The sequence below is a fragment of the Quercus lobata genome, chromosome 3 (assembly GCF_001633185.2).
Source record: "Quercus lobata isolate SW786 chromosome 3, ValleyOak3.0 Primary Assembly, whole genome shotgun sequence".
Lineage (NCBI taxonomy): Eukaryota > Viridiplantae > Streptophyta > Magnoliopsida > Fagales > Fagaceae > Quercus > Quercus lobata.
In genome coordinates, this window is record NC_044906.1 from 8464825 (window position 1) to 8485791 (window position 20967).

The following is a 20967-nucleotide window of genomic DNA, read 5'->3' on the forward strand; positions in this document are numbered from 1 at the left end:
AAATGTGTTGGGACTAAAATTGTAATTTGGCTAAAAGAGAATATGAAATTTACAAGTTTGACATAACCTTCTCTGGATTAAAAAAAAAAGCAAGTTTGGACCTTTTGATTTTGGATTGGGATATTAAATTAAATCCAAATAACAATAATAATAATTAATTTAAGTTTTGGCCATTTGATTAAATGAATAAAGAAAAAAAGATACTTGAAATTTGTCCAAACAAAGAGAGAGAAGGAAGAAGAAAGAGTTGGCAAAACAAATAGAGATGTGAAATTGCAATCAAGTTTGATATAAATGACATCAACTTATCTCCTTTCTAAAATAAAATAAAAAATGGATTTATCCAATATGCCTGGTGGGTTAGAGATTGAAGTGTAAGCCAATTAATCAAATTAAGGCTGTCTTCTCTCCCTCTCTCTTTCTCTCTCATTCACACAAACCCAAAAGCATACAACATTTGAAAGTTTTAAAATCATGAAAAGTTGATAAATGGTTGACAACATGAGGGGCTTGGGATGTTAAATATTAAAGTAATTAATCAGAGAGGGTTAGACAAAGAAATAATAACTGCAGATGAAATTCAAATATCTTATGTTAAAAAAAAAAAACATTAAAAAATAAAAGTAGATAAATAATTGGAGCATGCTAAGTCTACTCTTTTCACTTATAATATGTTTAAGGTTGTTGCTTGGATTTTTGGATGAGTCAAATCCCTTGGTTTATCTCATAGGGTAAGCCCCATTCCCTCCTAATGAAATAGCAAATAGGACTTACCATTTGGACAAAAAGACCTTGGTCTAGGGTCTCAAGACTACTTGAGAAGGGTATATTCATATGTACATATGCTTTCTTCCAATCTAAATTAAAGAAGGATTACATGTTGGTTATAAAACCATCCACAAGTATTTTAAAAGCATGATTCATTAAATTATTTAAACAAATTGCATGACTATTATTCTATTAAATAGTTCATGTTACTTAAAATGCACAAAAACACTCATTTATACAAATAGATATTGAGTTCCTTATTTTAGGAGGACATGAGAACCGATAACATGATACAATCATTACAAATCCTTAGCATACGAAAATGATGTAATTGTCATATCTTCGAGTGCTAATTTGGATGATTTGTTCATTATGAATTGCTAGTCTTTATTTATTTATTTTTTCTCTGCTAAAAAATCAAACAGTTTTAATTTGATTATCATGTGCCACTTGGCAGCTAATAATTGCTGTCTCATGCACATGAAAGGTTATTATGATGTACAAGCTTGCACTAATTACTTGATAAAATCACCGCTCAAAGGACGATTCCCTCTCTAGGTACAAATGATAGAGTTAGCTAGCCAGGACTACATGAAGAGAACCTAATACGCGTGGATTTATTTTATATATATATTCCCAATATTATTTCCTTGTGACGTAACAGTAAGATTCGTATATAAGCTCAAAAATTTTAAAATAAGTAAAACTAAATTATTAAATATAAATAGTAATAATAAATTATAAAATAAGTAAATAATTTTAATAATAAAAATTACTTTAAATTTTGATTGTTTAGAATTTAGATTTGATCAATATTTACCTATTTTAATATTTTGAAATTCTCTTTTTGTTTTATGTTAATTCATATTTGGGTTATATTTAATTTATCACTTAGCTGCATAAACAATAATAAACAAAATAATTCTTCAAAACCAATTTTTTCTTAGTGATAGTCTAATTGAAACAATCAACACATACACAAATTAAATACATAACCAAAACTAAAAATCAAAATATACACAAAAGTGTTCAAAATTTGAGAGTATAAAAAAAAAAATAAATAAAAACTTACATTAGAGAATCAATAATTTAAATAGGTGTCCATTATTTTGCTTCTTTATAGTAAACTTTCTTTTGCATAATATCTTAAATGCAAGTTCGGAAACAAAGAACAATAAGTAAAATTAATTTATTAGATTAAAAAATAAGCATAAATTTCATTTTTTCTAAAAAAAAAAAAAAAAAAAAAACAACAACAACAACAACAACAATATAGGGTGTATTGTGTGAGATTTAATTATAGGGATGGCTTATTGGTTAAGAGAGATTATATTGAAAAGTCATAGTTAAATATATAAGTACTGAAAATTTTGATAAAAACTTTTAGTTGATGTAGAATTTTAAATTTCTAAAATTTAGATGATAAAGTTTTATCTAAATTAAATTATTGTTAAATCTTATCCCTTAATCAAGAGCTTTTTAGCATAACATCCTAATAAATATTAATTTAATAAGATGCAACTTGAGTAAAAAAAACCAAAAACAAAGTGTGGATTGAGTGGGATTTAGTTTAGAATTTTGAATAATAGACTTTTAGTTTGAATAGAATTTAACTTTGTTTTAAATTATTGTGTTGTGTGGAATTTAAGTTTATAAATTTTTTATAATACACTTTTATTTTGAATAGAATCTAAATTTGTTAAAATTTAAATGATAAAATCAATCAATCAATCAATATCAATATTTATTATATATAAAAGCAGAAATCTCATGTGAGAGAGCATGACGTTCTGCCATGTGGCGCTCTCTTTGACAAGGAATTTGTTCACATAAATTCTTTACTCAAGTGTCACATCAGAGATAAAGACTAATCAAATTTCAAAATATAATTCCCATGAAAAAAATATTCAAAAGATAAGAATTCTTTACTTTCTTAGATTCATTGTATCATGACATTTCTCTAGTGCTACATTATAGATAAGGACTAATTAAAATTTAAAAGATAAAGACTCTTTATTTTCTTGAGTTCATTATTTTAAGACTTTCATCTCTCTCTCACAAACCACAAAACTTTTCGTGTTTCCACTCACCCTTTTCACCTCTTGCACTTTTGCTACTTTATATACACCGACCCATAGTCTTTCATCTTCATGCCTTAGGTTAGGTGCTTTTTGATTTTGTTTTAGCCCTTACAATTTCTTGGTTTCTTTGTAATTTTTTTTACTACTATTTAATGTGGTATTAGTATGAGCCTTGACCATAAAAGTAAAAAACAATGATTATTTCGGAGTTTTCTCTGTTGTGAATCAAGATTCAAGATTATCTCAACTTTAATTGCAACCTTAAGTTTAGTTGTAGCTATTCAGGAATAGTGTGAAACAGTTTACAAATCACAATCATATTGTTAGTTCTCTCCATCAACTCTACAATTAGGTAGTTCTTCACATAATTTTTATGTTCTTTCTCATGTATCTTTCATGTATAGTACTTATCCACCTATATTTTTTTGATTACTTTTGTTAGTGCTTTAAATTATAGTTGTTGTGGTTTATTAGGATTAGTTTCAAATGCTTTATTTGTTGTTTCGGTTTTGATGTACGATTGTAAGTTAATTGGTGTGCTCTAATTCTCTATATAAAGACAAAGCTTATGTGTAAAATTAATAATACAAGATTAGTTCTCCTATTTTTAGCTTATACTTTTCTTGAATTTTAGCATTCTCTTTGTTTTTTTTAAGAATATAAAAGCCATATTAGAGGCGATTAAATATTGATAAATGGAAGTATATCTAGCCAATTTTTCTTTGTTTGATTACGTTCTCTTTATATTGATGCACAACTAATTTTTTTTCATTTAGATTACGAACAAAGTGTTTGAGATTGGGGTCTTAGGATTTGATGATGAGAATGAAGTGGTTGAGGAAGTGTTCGGTTTTAGAAATAAAGTCTACCTTTATCTAGATGTTATTTTATTATTTTAAATATTAAATTTATAATATGGTGTAAACTCCTAGAAATTTCTAATAACTATGTAATATCAATATCATATATATATATATATATAAAAGTAAAGAAAATCCACTCAATAGTCAGAAACTACTTCTAGGATAAGGAAAAATTATAATATATGAATTAAGAAAATTAAGTTTCAAAGTATTCAACAATATTATGGGAAACATCATTAATACTATATAACAAAATGATTATTATATATGGGTCTTAAAAAAATAAAAATTATTTTCAAATGAAATTACCAAGCATCTGTGCGATACGGGAAATTATCTAGTTTTACTTAAATTAAACACTTGTTAAATATTATCCCTTAATTGAGTAAATATATCATAATAAAAAATATATAATTAATTTACTAATTAGTAAAAGTAGCCATTTGTCGCAACCATGCCTTTTAAGCCAAAATTTTATTATATAGTATAGTATAATGTAGTGTTTAACTTTTTTTTTTTCATCATAAAAAGGAGAAATTTCAGCTTTTTAAATCCTCAGTTTTTTTTAGGTAGAATAATATCTTTGCTTAGCTTTATTTTTAAACAAAATACACTAATAGAAATAAATTATACCAAAGGGGCACTAACTGTACACGTACAATATATGTAACTTCTATAATGAGCCCAAAATTGCAACAAGACTAATCAAGACCAGCCCAATAGTGAAGAATACCCGTATGGATAATCATTCATCTATATATTACTAAAAGCTGAAGTATAGCGTTTAATACTGCTGCTCTCACGTTGCGCCACATCAGTTGTCATGTCATTCTTTTTTTTCTTTTTCTTTTTTTAAAATATAATTTGTCCTACAATTTTAAAATGGTTTTTACAATTTTCAGCTCTATAAATATAGTCCATTACTTATTTATTTACTTCCAATATCACCCTTTAATAAATGTAGTCCACGACTTATTTATTTACTTCCACTATCACCCTATAATAAATCTGTATAATTAATCCAGCTCACCTCTTATTTATTTAGTTCCACAATCAAACTCAACTCAAAACCTTTTCACTTTCAAGTTTTAGGGTTTTTTTCCCCCCAATTTTCTTATAATTGTTTTTAACATTTATTTTTTTAATATTTATACTTCTCCAACCTTTCTCTCTCCCTCTCCACTACTTTAATCTTTCTCCCTCCCTTACCTTTTCATCTCCCCACTACCCTATACATTAATATCATTCTTCCTCTTTCTTTTCATTTTCCTTTATTTTTGTCTCTTCTAATTCACACCCTCTTACTATAAATTTGTCACTATCTCTTCTATTCTATGCATAGTTTTCCCTCACAAAAAAAAAAAAAAGGTCCCCTCTCTCTCTCTCTCTCTCTAAATTTTTTGGTGGATTTTTTTATTTTTCTTGCATCTTTACTTTAAGTTGATAATTTGTTATATTCTTTAAAACTCTATTTTGGGTTAATGCGATTTAGTTTGGTTTTTAAAATTGTGATTTAGTTTTGTTTTTAAAATTGTGATTTAGTTTTGCTTTTTAAATTGCTGTTGTTGTTGTTGTGTTTTTTTTTTTTTAAATGTTATCCTATTGCATTCTAAAGAATTAAATATAGCATATAAAAATATAATATTATTCTATTACATAGCATGATTTGGATAATTTGGTATTTATTCTGTTACATAGCATGATTTTTTATAGTGCTCAATTTAGATGTTAAACTATGAGACTTTATTAATTTTTGTTTATTTTCTAATCCTTTGTGGTGGACAAAGTACTCTTAATAGTTGTATTAGAAGTACTCTATAATGCCATTTATTTAAAGAAAAGCAAAGGTTAGCCAAACGAAAATAATTGGATAAGACAAATTTTAACTTTTGCAATTTTATTATTATTATTATTATTGTATAACAATGCATGTATAGAAATTTAATTCTTAGATTTTGCTAATAATTTTTTATTTGATAATATGTTTTGGGCGGTCGAAATTATAATTTCTACAAAGAAAATAACCTTAATAGATTATCAAAAACAAAATTTTATCCTAATATTGGTTCAATTAATCATTGTTAAGTTTATTAATTTTTTTTTAGTTTACGTTTTTTTGGTGTTTTAGATTGTTCCTATATTACATTTATGATTGTTCCTATAATAAATAAAAATATAATTACGAAATACATTACTCATTATTAGATTAGTTTAAATTGTAAAAAAAAATTTAATAAAACCACCATAAAAATAATTATCATGCGCAACACGTGGGTTCGCGACTAGTAATAATTACAACAACCTAAAATTTTGATTTTATCTTCTTAAGTTTCATTTTTTTTAATATATAGATCCCCAAATGTTATGTTTCATTACGATTTGCTGCTCCCTTACAAAGTTACAAAATTAAGTATGAGATTGGCAACCCAAGGACATCTTTCTATATTTGTATTTATTTTGATTTTGCACCCTATATGTTTGAAACTATTTTGATTAATTTAGAGATTAATGGCAGGGTTGTTTATGAACTAAGTTATTTATGAACAGTTTGAACTCAGCTAAGAAAAATGCTTATTTAAATTCGTTTGTTTAGCAAACGAGTCAAACTCAAGCCTAAGTTTAGATTCAATTATTAAATGAATCAAGCTCAAACATAATAATTTGTTCATGAATATGAGAGCTTGATTTATCTATGTATAATATATATATATATATATATATACTTGAAATTGAATTGTATAAGTTTTTAAATAGATTCGTATGATATTAAATGATCAATTTGTAGTAAAAATTTGGGAAGGTGTTGTTTTAAATGGATTTTGAAGAACATGACATACTTTCTATTTACATTTTGGTCTTGATGAATTGGGTCTTGCATGTCTTCTGAGAATCCCTTTCTCTCGTACATTTCGGTCCATTGTTAGCAAAGAAGAAAAAAAAAAGATAATTGAGAGATCAAATTTGACACTTTTTTTTGGATAGAGATCAAATTTGACAATTTAGGATTTAAGTGTACCTATCGATAATTGTGCCACTGGGTGCAAGGATTATAAAAAGAGGGACATTGTGGCTTATTGATACCTATGCGGTTGGGGGTATCAAATAACGCCAATTAGATTATAGTATCTCATTCTTGAATTTGTCTATTGTTGACATGATTGATTTTGATCATTTCTAAATTATTAATATCGCATGTAGCAGATGGTAGTGCATTGTAAAGTGTAGAAAGGTAGTCTTTCTTACACAAACTTTATAATGATGCTCACCATAGAACGTTCATATTTTTACCTCAATTGCCATGCTATAATTTCTATCATTTAAATTTTCTACTAAAAGCCACTTCAAAGAATGTTAAATCTCATTTATGCCATTGTTTAAACCTACAAGTGTCTTGTGGGACTTGCAATGACCCTCTGCCTTAACACTAATTATAATGCCACTGTCAATTTCTTAGTAGTGGCTAAAAAGTTTCAGTTAGTGATGGTCATATTTTTTTTTTCTTCTGTTGGCTGCCTTTTTGCTGGTGAATTATGTACTAATGAACAACTTGTAGGTGAGCTTTGCCTTTCAACTCCCTGACCTGAATGTTTGCTTAACAGGTTGATTATCTTGAATGTTTCAGACTGTACAACAATCCAAATATCACCGGGCACTTCAATACAGAGACCATGGATATTGTTAGCAATACAAAAGGCCAGATGTCTGGAATTTTACTACAAAATCTGTGTTTGAGGCAAAGGGGTTATTTTATGGTATTGGTCATTCACCGAATTGCCAGTTGTTGGAAGGCCAAGTTGAGCTTGACGAGGTGGTATATGCTGTTTCCGTTGCATGTATTTTCTCAAGCTTACATCATTATTATTGTCTAATATTGCTGGTGATTGCCGGGATGTGGAGTCCTTTCCAGATGAGGATTTACTGCCAACAAGTCTTACACAACTTAGCATTGTTAGATTTCAAAATTTGAGATCATTGGACAAGAAAGGGCTTCAACATCTTACCTCTCTTCAATGATTGGGGATCATAGACTGCCCTGAGCTGAAGCACATGCCAGAGGAGGGGTTGCCTGCCTCCATTTCTCACCTACGGATCAAAGAATGCCCTACATTGAAAATATGAATGCAAAGGAAGAAGGAGTTAAGCAAGATTGCTCACATCCCCTGCATAGAAATTGATGGTGAACTCATTCCCTAAGCCAAAGGTCTAGAGGCTATGCACCCCTTTGATAATCAGGTATTTGTTCTACTGGACTAGCTCTTGATTTTTACTTGCATTTCTTTTTAATTTAATTTTTGGTGACAGATAATTTTTATTCTAAATTAATAAAAAGAATTTTATATTAATTTTGAAAATGATTTTTCTTTGTAAATATTGAAAATAATATTAAAACTAAGATGAGAAAAATAATAAAGGATTTCTTGGATGCTCATAATTCTGTCTGATTGGGTTTTTTACAGTCACCTCAATGTTCTTATTAAGCTTCCATCGATTTACGAATTAATACTTCCAAAGGAGGCATGTAAAAGTTTACAAGTCAAGTTTTGTAGTCAGCCACCTATATCAGTTCTACTCGACCAGTAAGTTCCCGTATGAATTAATGTTTCTAAAAAAAAAAAGAAAAAAGAAAAAGGAATTAATGTTTTTTTTTTTAAAATAAATTATGAAAATGTTATTATACTGATAGGAAAAGATTGCCTGGACACTTGTATATTTGACTAATGTACATCTTCTCAATGTCTACAAGGAGAGAATCAAAAGTTCCAATATCAGTTCTTTTAGGTTCTTTTCTCAAACGGAACTGCTATGAAATCCAGAATCAAATTCTTGTACTACTACTGGCCGCTTGTATAAATAAAAGTAGGATCAAGAACCAAGTGCAAGATAATTTGACAAGTCAATTTACAAATTGTTGTACAAATGGTTAATTGATTAGAGAACCAAATTTTGAGCTTTTCTTGAAACTAGACTTAGAAGAATCCTAGTATAAATACTAGGCAACCATGTTAACATATTGGTACTTTTAACATTGATGCAAATTCCTCTACTTTCTCCCTAGGCTGTGTTCTTAATCCCCTTTCTTCTTCTTTGGAAGATAACTACTGCGAATCAAGTCAATTTCCATGAGACTTCCTTGGAAAATTTTATTTTAGTGCCACTTAATTTAATGACAAACTAATGTCTCGGTTAAATAGCATCTTCTGTTTTTCTCCACCATCAATTTCAGCAGTCTGAATTTGCCTTAAACAAAAGTAATTTAAAATAGCTTTTAGATTTAGGTTCATCATTATATGTGAATTGTGAAGTAACTTGAAAATTTTCAAGTTTCGTTATGTAGTATGACAAATCAAAAATCAAAGACCAATGCATATAACAGGACTAGTTCCACCCAAGTCTTTAAGAAGAACCCGAAATACGTGTCTTTATCCATGATTCCAAGTACTGCAGCTCTTCGTTGATTATTGAATGGCCAAGACCAGGATAAGCCTGTGAATAAAAGATTTTCAAGAGTCCTAAACAAAATCAAGAAAGAATTTAAGAAAATATTGCAATAGTAGGATGAATTACATTAAACTCACAGCTAACACCAACTTCTACAAGGAAAGGAGGACCAGCTTGTCCAGCGTCAAACAATACAATTCTGTCAGCCATTCCATGGGACCACAAAATAGGTGTCTGCACATACATTCAGATTCATAACCAAAACACAAGTAAATTGAAGAGTTACATGCAAATCTAAATATAGAATTAATACAAATTTGTCTTACAGCCTTCTAACTTAAAGTGTTAGTTTCCAAATTATCCAGTTATGCGTCAATGGCAGTGGGGCCTTGTAACGCCCCAAAATCATAAGCAATAAAAGTCTATTTAATCTGAATAATCCATAAAAAAAATATTAAATAATAGAAACCAGCAACCTAAAACCTCTTCACAAATATCAGAGCTCTAATCCACTAAAGACAAAACATCCTCAAAATAATTCTCTAATACAATGTTTAATGCCATAAAAATCATGATAAAATCCTTAATTCCACAAAATACTTCATAACTGTTGTCTTCCAAGAGTTTTTACTCCAATAATTCCTCTAATATATATGTAAGATGAAATAAAGGGAGGTGAGATAACTCAATAAATGGAATTCACTAATATCAAGGTGTGGGAACAAACATTTCAAATAAATAATTCTTACAACAAATTCATAACTTGTAACTCATCAATATTGTATTATCAAATATTTCACATAAAAAAAAAAAAAAATCTTTACATTGTGAGCCATCATAATATATATATATATATATATATATATATATATATATATATATTTCAATACCATCATATAAACAAATCTCTAGGCTTTTCTTGTGGTTAACGTTTACGCCCCGTTGATAGGGTTGTGTTGTCTCCTTTTAGGACTAGAACCTCATTTTCATCCCTTTTCTTAAGGATGGCTCCTTTAGAACCTAAATGTGCACTCCCTTGCTAAGGAGCTTCCTTTTTGGATCCTCAATAGTATACTCCATTGCTAAGGAGCTATCAAATGTGTATTGTCCCCATTTCCAGGGACCGTCCCTTGTTAAGGACTAGCTGCAATATGATTGTCCCTTGCTAATGACTAAATACCATACTGAACTTCTAATCATGACTTGCCATAGGTTTTCAAAACATGTTCAATATGCTTACAAAAATAATCCATTCATAATTCTCAACAATATAAAGGAATATTCATATATACAAGTTTAAATAAGTTTAAGTTGTCCCACAAGTTTTTCATAAAACGAATAGTCAATGTGCACTTCAAACATTTATAAAATATCAATTTATATATAGAATATCAACATATTTCTTTGATAGAGAATAGTTTAATAATCAACATTGTTTTGGAAAAACCCCCAAAATTAGTAAACACTACTTACCTCTTGCAAAAATAAAGGAAATCAACCTCCCTTGAATCGCAATTCAGTAGAATTAGAGTCTAACAACACCAAAAATAGGTCCATCAATACATGAATTTCCCACTAAAATTTGTTTTCATACTTAGACAACACTGATATTTCCAAAATTTTACATTTATTTACGTAACTCTCCAATTCACTTTCAGCTTTAATCTAATTGTTCTATTTCACATATTTTTACTATCCATTAATAGGCATGATTGTACTACAACTCTATAGAACTCTAGCATTTTACCAAAGGTCAAGCCATCATATATTCTACTATTCCTTAGAAGCCACATGATATATAAACCTATCTGATCAACCTAATATTTATATCTATTAATCAAAGTAGAAGCCACATGTTATAGTACTGTCAAATCAATCTTAAAGCCTATGGAGGACCATATGGCTATACATACTATTTTTACGTAATCAATTTCAAAGCCTATGGAGGACCATACGGCTATATATAAATGATTCCTATTATAATATTGTAATCATCATGGTCGGCTTTCCCATCAATATAGTGATAGGTTTAGATTCATGAACCCAATGCCAATTGTTTTACTTGGTACCAAAATAACAGATGCACAGACCCATGTCTTCCTATAAGCATGGGGACAATTGTTAGCCATAGAATAATTCCAACTCTCTAAATCTTTCAACTTCTAAAATTACAGCAAGACAAACTAATAAGGATAAAATTATAAATATACCCACTGATGTAGAGGCATAGAGCGACGTTCTAGACAAACCTATCGACCTTGTATCCACTGACATATGGCAATAGTATGGAGTCTACGGCTCCAAGCTGACGGCGTCAACTTGGGGCGAAGATAGAAAGTTGACGCCAATAGGCAGAAGGGGTTATGCGAGCCTGACGGTTCTGACGTGGCCCTACTTGGCCTCCACGTATGTTGTATATGGAAATATCTTGTGCCTAACGCTCAGTGCTAATCAAAAGAACTCCTACAAGGAAAGGGTTTCGCAAAATACACTCATAGAGACTTCTATAAGGAAAAGACTTCTAAACCAAGGAAGAGAGGTCAACCCTTTACTACTATAAAAACTCAAGACTCTCGTAAACGAAGGTACGCATAATTCACCTCGGCTCTGGCACTCTAGAGTTGTGAGAAGTTCTAACTTGACTTTTGGAGGGTATTTGGTTGGCATCACACCGGTGCTCTCTGTGAGGTCTTTTCATTTCATTTTGCAGGTATTGTTTCGAGCACATGAGGCAGTGTGACTTACTGTTGATGTTTCGGCATCATCACAAACCATACCTGAAATAATTGTGCATAGCTGTAGAGAAGAAAAGAAATAGCTCACTCTTATGTTGCGGCTGAAAACAAAAATGAACTTCTTATGTACATACACGTGTAACTTAAAAGATAAAATGCTAGGGTTATCAAGGCCCATATATTTACTTATACCACCTCACTTGGGCTTCATATCCCATAGTATTTATTTTATTTTTAATATCTTCGGCCCAAATCAATTTAATCCATTTAATTGTAGACCTCCTTTATAATCTATGCATAATAATTAAATTGGTATCAAAATTATGGGGTGTTATAGGCCTAGTGGTAGATATGACTAGTTGAATCTAAATTAGATGGGCCTACTGGTACACATAAAACACCAAGAATATTAAAAAAGGGGATTGTCTATAACAGTGAGAAGAATTAGCAAATACAGTTGGGTGATTCTAGTAAGATCTACTACTTGGACTAGAATGTCCTAGTAGGGTGCCATGTAGATCCTCAGACCTAAGTAAACTCTTGCAAACATCAGGCATTGAACTTTGTCTACAAAGTTGTTAGTGCCAATGCATACAAGTTGTTTTAGTGAATGAGTTTCAAGCAATCCAGCACTATTTATTTGCAACCTATCACCAAATTAAAATCTATGCCACCACACCATAGTTGATGCAGTAGAGAAACTTGTAGATGAGCAATTATTCTCATTACAAATAACAAGATTACATTTGATTTATAAAGAAATGCACAACAATCCATAACTAAACTAGGAGATGAATATGTCAAGATGGAGGACAGTGAGGATTTCTTTCTTCTTCTTCTTTTTATATTTTTTATATTTATATTTATATTTTTTATGGTTAGAAATCCTACACTACTACTCAAACCCGTTCCCCGCCACCTGCCCCACAACACCCCCCCCCCCCCCCCCCAGCCAAGACGACAAAGTGAGTATTGAACCATATGTATTACACCTCTGATGCAAGGAGCATAATCAATCTTTAAAAGGAGGCTCCAGGAATGGTTTGCGAAATTGTGTTTGGAATGGTAATCTTCCGATGAAAATTTCTTTGGCTTTGTGGTGATTCCATGCCCCTACATAGTGAAGCCCAAGGTTTCCTATCCCATCCTTTTATTTCCTATTTTCTTTCAAATGCGCTATGCATCAACCACTATCCCATTGCTTGACCATCCCTCAATGATATGATTGAGAACCTATCTACAAAATGTTTGCTAAGATCTTTGTTTCATATGCATCCAAATGGCAAGTCAAGAAGATACTAAAAAAATATATAAAGAAAAGAGTCTAAAACCACATCACAGTGTTTTTTGACTAGGTTGCACGGACACGCCATTTTTGGCGTTGTGTCGATGTCGGACACCGGAATGGGTACGACTTGCCGGATTCCGATGTCCGGTGAGTGTCCTTTTTTTTTTTTTTTTTTTTTTTTTTTTTTTTTTTTTTTTTTTTTTTTTCCGTTTCTCCGAGACGCGCCAACGCGGCTCCGATGCGTTTGACACGCCAGAAATGAAGAAAAAAAAAAAAAGAAATCATAGATTTTGAGTCTGAGAAGTCATTTTGAGAAACCCACCTCTCAAGTTCTCAACCCACCCTCCCTGCCGCTGCCCTCTGTCCCTCGCTGGAGCTAGATCGGGCCGCACGGCGAGCTCCATAGACGTCGAGTGACGCCGTGCCCTATCCCTTCCAGCGATCTCTCTCTCTCGGCATGGACAACAGGTCCGACGACTCTGACCTCCTCTCTCTGTTTTTTTTTTTGCCGCTGCCCTCTGTCCCTCGCTGAAGCTAGATCGGGCCGATCGACGAGCTCCATAGACGTCGAGTGACGCCGTGCCCTGTCCCTTCCAGCGATCTCTCTCTCTCGGCGTGGACAACAGGTTCGACGACTCCAACCTCCTCTCTCTGTTTTTTTTTTTTTTCTCCTCTCTCTCTCGGCGTTTTTTTTTTTTTTTTTTAATCCCACTCTCACAGTTAATGTATTTCTTTAGTCAGCCTTTTGTTTTGCCTTATAAATTATAATATTTATTATGAATTTAGTGATTTTTGTTTTAATGTATCCTGCTATAATTTTATTTATTTATTAAAGTTAAATATTGTATATTGTTGTACTACTTTGGGTGTTAGTTTACTTATTTGTAGTTCTTACATAATTTAAATTCTACACATAAACATATTTTATGTCTAAAAATATGCCTAAATATAAAATATAATTAATTATTTAACCGCCATATCCCTGCCGTGTCGTGTCCTTATTTTTCAAAAATTGCTGTATCCCCGTATCCATGTCCGTGCAACATAGTTTTTTTTGAAGAAAAGTAACCTCTTTGCATTTGGTGAAATTTTTTCTACTATAGACGAACTAAAAGGAACCCATCCACTGAATACTGCAGAACACTTGCCAATGTCAAGGCACTTGCAAAAGGGTTTTTTAAATTTGCATATTATAAGTACTAACTAAAATCAATGATGTAAAGATGTTTTGCTGTGTGCATTTATTTAATTATTTATTTATGCATTTTTCTGGAATGGGGACCCGGGGGGGGGGGGGGGGGGGGGTGGAAGAGGAGGGTGGCAAGGGGGGCCGTATTGAAGAGCAAGGAGAGAAGAGGGAGACTTCCTTGACTGAATCCACACACAAAGACATTATTTAGGATCTGTGCCGGCAGCTATTTCCTTATCTATCACTGCATGCACATTCTGAATCACTTTAAGCACATCACTTTCATCTTTTCAAGAATTCTAATTCCTGTCAGCAAAATAGTCTGCAATAAATGCAACAAATTAACATATCAACTAGTATTGTACCAAAGCAATTCACAATCCTCTCCTGGAGATTCCTTAAGCCTTGCAACATCACTTTAACCATAGCAAGAGCAACTGAAAAATTCTAGTAACTGACAATCCATAAAAGATTCAAGTGGAGATGTACGTTTGCACTAGTGGTGCGATATATTTGGTTCAGTGTCAGATTGGTACTAGTGAAGGCCAACAATGCAATCAAACATGAATGGTATGACCTTCAGAAAATCTCAAGACATTATTTAATATTTTTCTGACTCAGTTAACAGTACTGTATCAAAAGATTGGGGCACCTCTGACAGATGTTAAGCTAGCTGGGCTCTACTCCTATTAAGACCACCCTTGGTCCACTTGATCATGCATAAATAAGTGCCAAGTCAATTTGACTGATGCCAATCATCAAGCATTAGCATCAGATGAACTTATAAGTAAAGCCATCATAAACGAGGTTCTGCATATTACAAGTAGACAATTACCATTCTACTATCACAACGTAAATAGTAATCCATTGAACAGAATTCTACCTCATACAAGAATTACCAGTAAATCCCTTATCAGGAGCCTCTTGTTTCCAACAAAACCAAAAAAAAAAAGTTCTTGGGTTCAATTCAATTTGATATCAACAATGCCATAGACATAATTAATTTCGCAACCTGTTACGGTGGCAGATTATAATTGGTGCAACATTATTTCCACATGGGACCACCACTATCATCGCTTTATTGCACACCAATCACGAACTACCACCTCAACAAATGTGAAATTTGTTGTGAAATTCTTTGTGTACTTAGACTTACTGATTTCATATGCATATATCATTCTGCAAACTGAACTCAATGAGAGATTTAAGCAGTAAAAAACAAGCTAATGAGCTCTAGCAAAATAACATCACCTTCCCTTGTAAGAGTATGGTGGAAGGTGGGGTTGTAGCTTTTAGGTTCAAGAGTCAAGACCCTGAGCGTATGCGTGTAACTTACCATTTAAACAAAAAGAAAGAAAGAGGGAAGGATAACTTACAGCTGTCACAGGAAGCTGATGAATGTCAAACCATGAAGGCATCACAGCACCATCTACAAGGAGAAGCAAAGACAGAATGAAGAAAATATTAAAACATCTTCATCAGAATGAGTAAATCTTTGACTTGTTATGCCGATGTTGATACATGCTCTATAGCTTGATGTTACTCATTATTAACATACAAAGCAAAAAAAGCCACACCAAGAAAGCAATACTCCCTATGATAAGGCCAAAAGATAATCGAAGGGAACTAATGAATAATGAAAAAGCAACACTTCAATTGGACAATAACAGCATGGTTGGACATCCCAAAGACTTGAAATGATTATTTAACTTTTTAGTGGTTAGACATTTCTCTGAATTTATGTTACAATATCTTTTTTAGTAACATCATTTTAATTCATAGACCAAAGGGCATTTTCCAGGGATGACCTTATAGCAGCTATTCAACTTTGATGTGAAAATTTTGCATCTAAACTTGGTTTACATGCCATGCAGAAAACCTTGAACTCCCTGAATATGTCTTCTAGAAGAACCAATGAGGAAAAAACAGAAAGGATACCCACAGGCCAACAAATTCAACCCAAGACGATGAAACACAAATGAAAATTATACTTTATGATAATGAAGCAAAATGTTTATCCCTCTAGTAATAAAACGGTAGCCAAAGACAGATCAATAATCCATGTTTTCACAAAGGAAAAGGCCATTGCCAGAAAATTATTTTATCGCTATTTACAACATGCAACATCAGAAGTTAATCAGAATTGAATATTTTAAGAATACAATGACCACCAACAAACCAAATGAAAATGGCATCTATGTCTTTATTTCTTTTCATTTGAAGTTTTCAGCAAAAATTGTATGAATAGAAGAATTTACATGAACAGTACCACCAAGAATCATAATTCTGAAAGTCTAATTTACTGTGCCATTACATCAGTTTCCTTAGGGTGACTTCTTGCTACTCTATAAGCGATGAATCTCATGTCAAGAAGTGCATTAGTGACTAAAAACAAATTGTACTTTTTAATTTCAATTTGTTGTTATTAGCGTACCTCAATGCTCCCTTTACAGTATCCATTGAATAATCCAAATAAAAAATTTGACTAAGTCAGAAACTATAATGGCCTTGAGACCCCTGGACAACAGGATGATAGATTCTCTAATTGCAAATATCTCTAATTTATTAGATATGTTAGAGCATTGCAATTTGAGAGGTTGATGTACTGCTTCTCAAGTACACCACCGGTATACCTGGGAATTCTGTTTTTTTGATCAATAAAATTCCCTTATTTATTAAAAATTGCTACGCAAATATCAGCACTTGCTAGATTGCACTATCCAACTACAGGCAAGGCTGCACAGATTTGAGCTAGGCAAGTCCACCACCTTGAGATAGTAGATTGACTCGATAGCATTGAGGCCTTTTAACAACGTTTTTTGAGCAAGGATTGATATAGATAAGCAAACGTGACAAAACCACCCAAAAAAAAAAAAGTTCTACAAATATGAATGATAATTAAAATCCAAATTTAAACTCAAACAAAGAACATTATAAATATCCACCACATCGATAGATTTATAAAAATTTTACTCATCTAAAAAAGAAACAACAAAATAAAATTAATACTAAACAAGAAAATCCAACAAAGAACTATAGATAAATATTCCTTCCGACCATTGATCTTCAAACTAACAGGTTCTAAGTCAGATTGAAAGGGGAAAACTTCTAACGGATGGATTTCTATTGGATAGCTCTGCATGTTGAACACGTTTGAACTGCACTGTTTAAAGTTGCAGAATATTACACTGTAACAGCCCTTCATGACTGCAATGTCAGTACTGTAGAAGGCTGTGGGACAAGTACTCCATTCCTTCACTCCAGTGCTCACTGTTTTCCACTCACTCCAATTTATTGTTTTTGTCTCCATCACCCAAAGTTGTATAAAATCAATACCCTTGCAAACCATCCCAAGGTTCCCTTGGTACTCTACAAGTTTCATGTAACTAAAATAATTTCTCTTGCACAAACTTTTAGGGATATCAAATATGGTCCAACTTTCCGTATCTTCATGAAACGCGAATACCTGGTTGTTAGTCATAAGCCAATAAAACGAACCACAAACAGACACAGCAGGCTCAAGTCTCAAGAACTCGTACTCAGGAAACCTTACCGTATCTTCTAATTTTTTCCATGCCCATGTTGCCGAGTCAAAAATCTCACACCAAAGAGAATAGCATGAGTTGTCTCTGATGCCCGAGAACTTGGGTTCTGAAAACCGAACAATTTTATAGTGCAATGGATTTGTTCTAAGCACCACCATTGCACATCTTTTGGTTTTGTACCGTGTTTTAGGATTTGGTATCTGCTGCCATTGTTTTGTGCTCGGCTTGCAAACAAAATACTCAGGTACTCCCAATTTTCTTGTTTCAGAACTCTTCATGCACAACAGAATACCTTGTTTAGTGGAGGCTTCAATCTGTACTGGACCAGGCAAGAAGTCAAGGGAGAGTTTAGAGTCACAATCCAAAGCATTGATGGAAACAAACACGGAAACGGGTTTTCTTGTGTAACCCTGAATGAAAAATCCAGAAATCGTTTTTGTTTTTTTAGAATGTTCTTGCATGAAACTTGCATCATAAGTTAGCAAGTTCCAGTCTTTTGAAACTAGCCTGCACCTTCCAATATCTTTCAAAGTTGTCCGACTCAAAATCTCAAACACTAACTCCCAAGTAATAGCAGGAGACTCCTTTTTCTTCGGCAGCGTAAAGAGTTTTTTGAACCAAGAAATCATACAAACAATGAAGGTACACTTCGAAAACGACAACATAGGAGAAGAAGAGGAAGAAGCCATGTTATTGATTAGACAAAGGTTATGAGTTGTGATTATTATATAGTTAATTTGAATTCCAGTTCTATTCTACGTAATACTAATAAATTTTTTCCGAGCTTGGTTCGAATTTGGAATCCTAATCCCTGTCGTATAATACTCCATACTAAATAAAATGTTTTCCGAACTTGATTCGAATTTGGAATCCTAATCCATGTTGTATCGGTAATACTAGACAAGTAGAGTCACAATTAAAGTCAAAAACTTTTTTTTTTAAAGGAAATTAAAGTCAAAAACTTTATTATCAAGCCAAAAACAATAAATTAAAAAAGTAAAAAAAAAAAAAAACAAAGAAAGATTGAGTAAATGTAAAATGGAGAAGCACTTACGGTAACAAGTGACTGGTTTGGAAGGAGCAGAAGGGAAAGACCGGACTGTGCTTTTGAATTCTGGGGAAGTGAAATGGGATTTGATGGGTCCATTGGCTGCGGCTGGGCCTGAGCTCCCTAAACCATGTAGCCAAACAATAAAGCTTCGATTGTTAGCCACTGAATGTATATGGGTCTTTGATTTTAGAGAAGATTGTTGGTGGTGTGAGTGGGATAGTAGCACAAACCCAACGGTGCTACTCAGGGTGATTGCTATGGCTGCAATTGGCTTTGCTAATAGCACAACCTTCATCTCTGCAATTTTATGAGTGTTTTGTTTTTTTTCCCGCAAATTTGTCTTTGTGTGAAAAATGGTAGTCGTACGTACTAGAGTACGGGAATGAATTGTCGTTTAGATTGTTGCTTCGTCGTTTCTCTAAAAAAAAAAAAAAAGTTGTTGCTTCGTCAAATAAGGCTTTTTAAATTTTAGCCCACAGATTTTAACAACACAATTACGGATTACCGTGAATTGACTTTTGTGGGTTGAGGTGGGGTTTATACATTTTTCTTATTATTGAAGCTTAAATTGATGGAAATAAAGTTGGCAAAACATTCAACCAAATATATGTATTTGTTGTGTTTTGAAACCTTTTTTTTTTTTTTTTTGAATTTGTTGATTTGATTTATTTTGGTAATTTAAGACTTAATTTTGATGAAGATGAAATACCTAAATGTGTTAATTACAATTTTTTTACAAGAATAAATTACAATCATTTATGTTTGAATTTTTTAATTAATTCTAACGAAATAGAACATGATGTACAGTTAAGATTTCATTTTTTTGGATACTTTGTTCAATCAAAATTCTTGTTAATTTTCTTTTCATAAAACCAAAAAAATAAAAACAAGTCTTGTTAATTTGGCCTTTTCATAAATAATAAATATGTTACTTGGTTAAATTACTTTTATTTTCAATAAAGGGAATTTATAATTGAAACTTAACCTTAATTCCGCATATTAATTGAAACTCCCGCATTAAATTCAAGCTTCCTTTAAACCCATATTGAACCAGCCCTACACTAGCTCCTCTAGCTTCCTTTAACCCATCTTGTGGAGTTTTTTTAGGCGAAACTACAATGTTGGTTCCTCAAATTTACACTCAGAGCACAGTTGGTCTCTCAAGTTTAAAAAAATGAGTTGTATTAGTCATTTTACTAAGTACTGTTAGTAGTGTTATTTACGTAATTAATGGAACAATAACTTGGCATTTTTTTAATTAAAAAAAAAAAAAACTAGTTTCCACATTAGATCAAATCTAAAGCAAATTGACATAGGGATGACAATGGGGCGGGGCGGAGCCAAAGGATGGGGTCTTTATCCCCGCCCCGCATGGTTTTGTCTTGCCCCATCCTCGCTCCTTGGGGCCCTGCGAAGTCCCGTCTTACCCCGTAAAACTCTACTTTCTGTTAATTTGCCTTACAACTAGTACAATTTTTTTAATGAAACCTATTTCATTGATAAAAATATACTTGAAATTACAACAAAATTTATCCCATCAAATCAAATCAATTTTTTTAAAGTTAATATTGATATGTTTGTTTAAATAGTAGGGTTTTAGAGTATGAAAAAATTACAATTATAACCCTTAGCAAAGTGGGTGGGATGGGTCTAAAAAGTCTAAACCCATCCCCGCCCCACCATCTTTGCGGGGCGGGGAAAACCCGTGCGGGACGAAGCAGAGAGGGGCGGGTTAAGTGGGGTGGGGCAAAATTTTCATCCCTAAACTGATGAGGTTGAAATCAAATCTAAGTTAAACTTACTTGGTTGAAAACAAATCTGATTTTTGTTTACCAAAAGCACGACGGCATGAGAGAGAGAGGAGGGGGAGAGAGAGATTGACAAACCCTAAACGCCGCCTTCCTTTGCTGGCGACGGTGACCTCTTGCCTCCAAGCTATGTGTCCTTCTCAGCCACTAGTGTGTCTTGGTGCTAGCATAGCCACCGATACCTCATCCTCGCCGCTCCT

At 32.4% G+C, this 20967-nt stretch overlaps 1 pseudogene; it reads right to left on the bottom strand.

The window, feature by feature from the left end:
• Nucleotides 1-8998: 8998 nt before the first annotated feature.
• Nucleotides 8999-19254, bottom strand: LOC115981655 (annotated as a pseudogene).
• Nucleotides 19255-20967: the final 1713 nt, after the last annotated feature.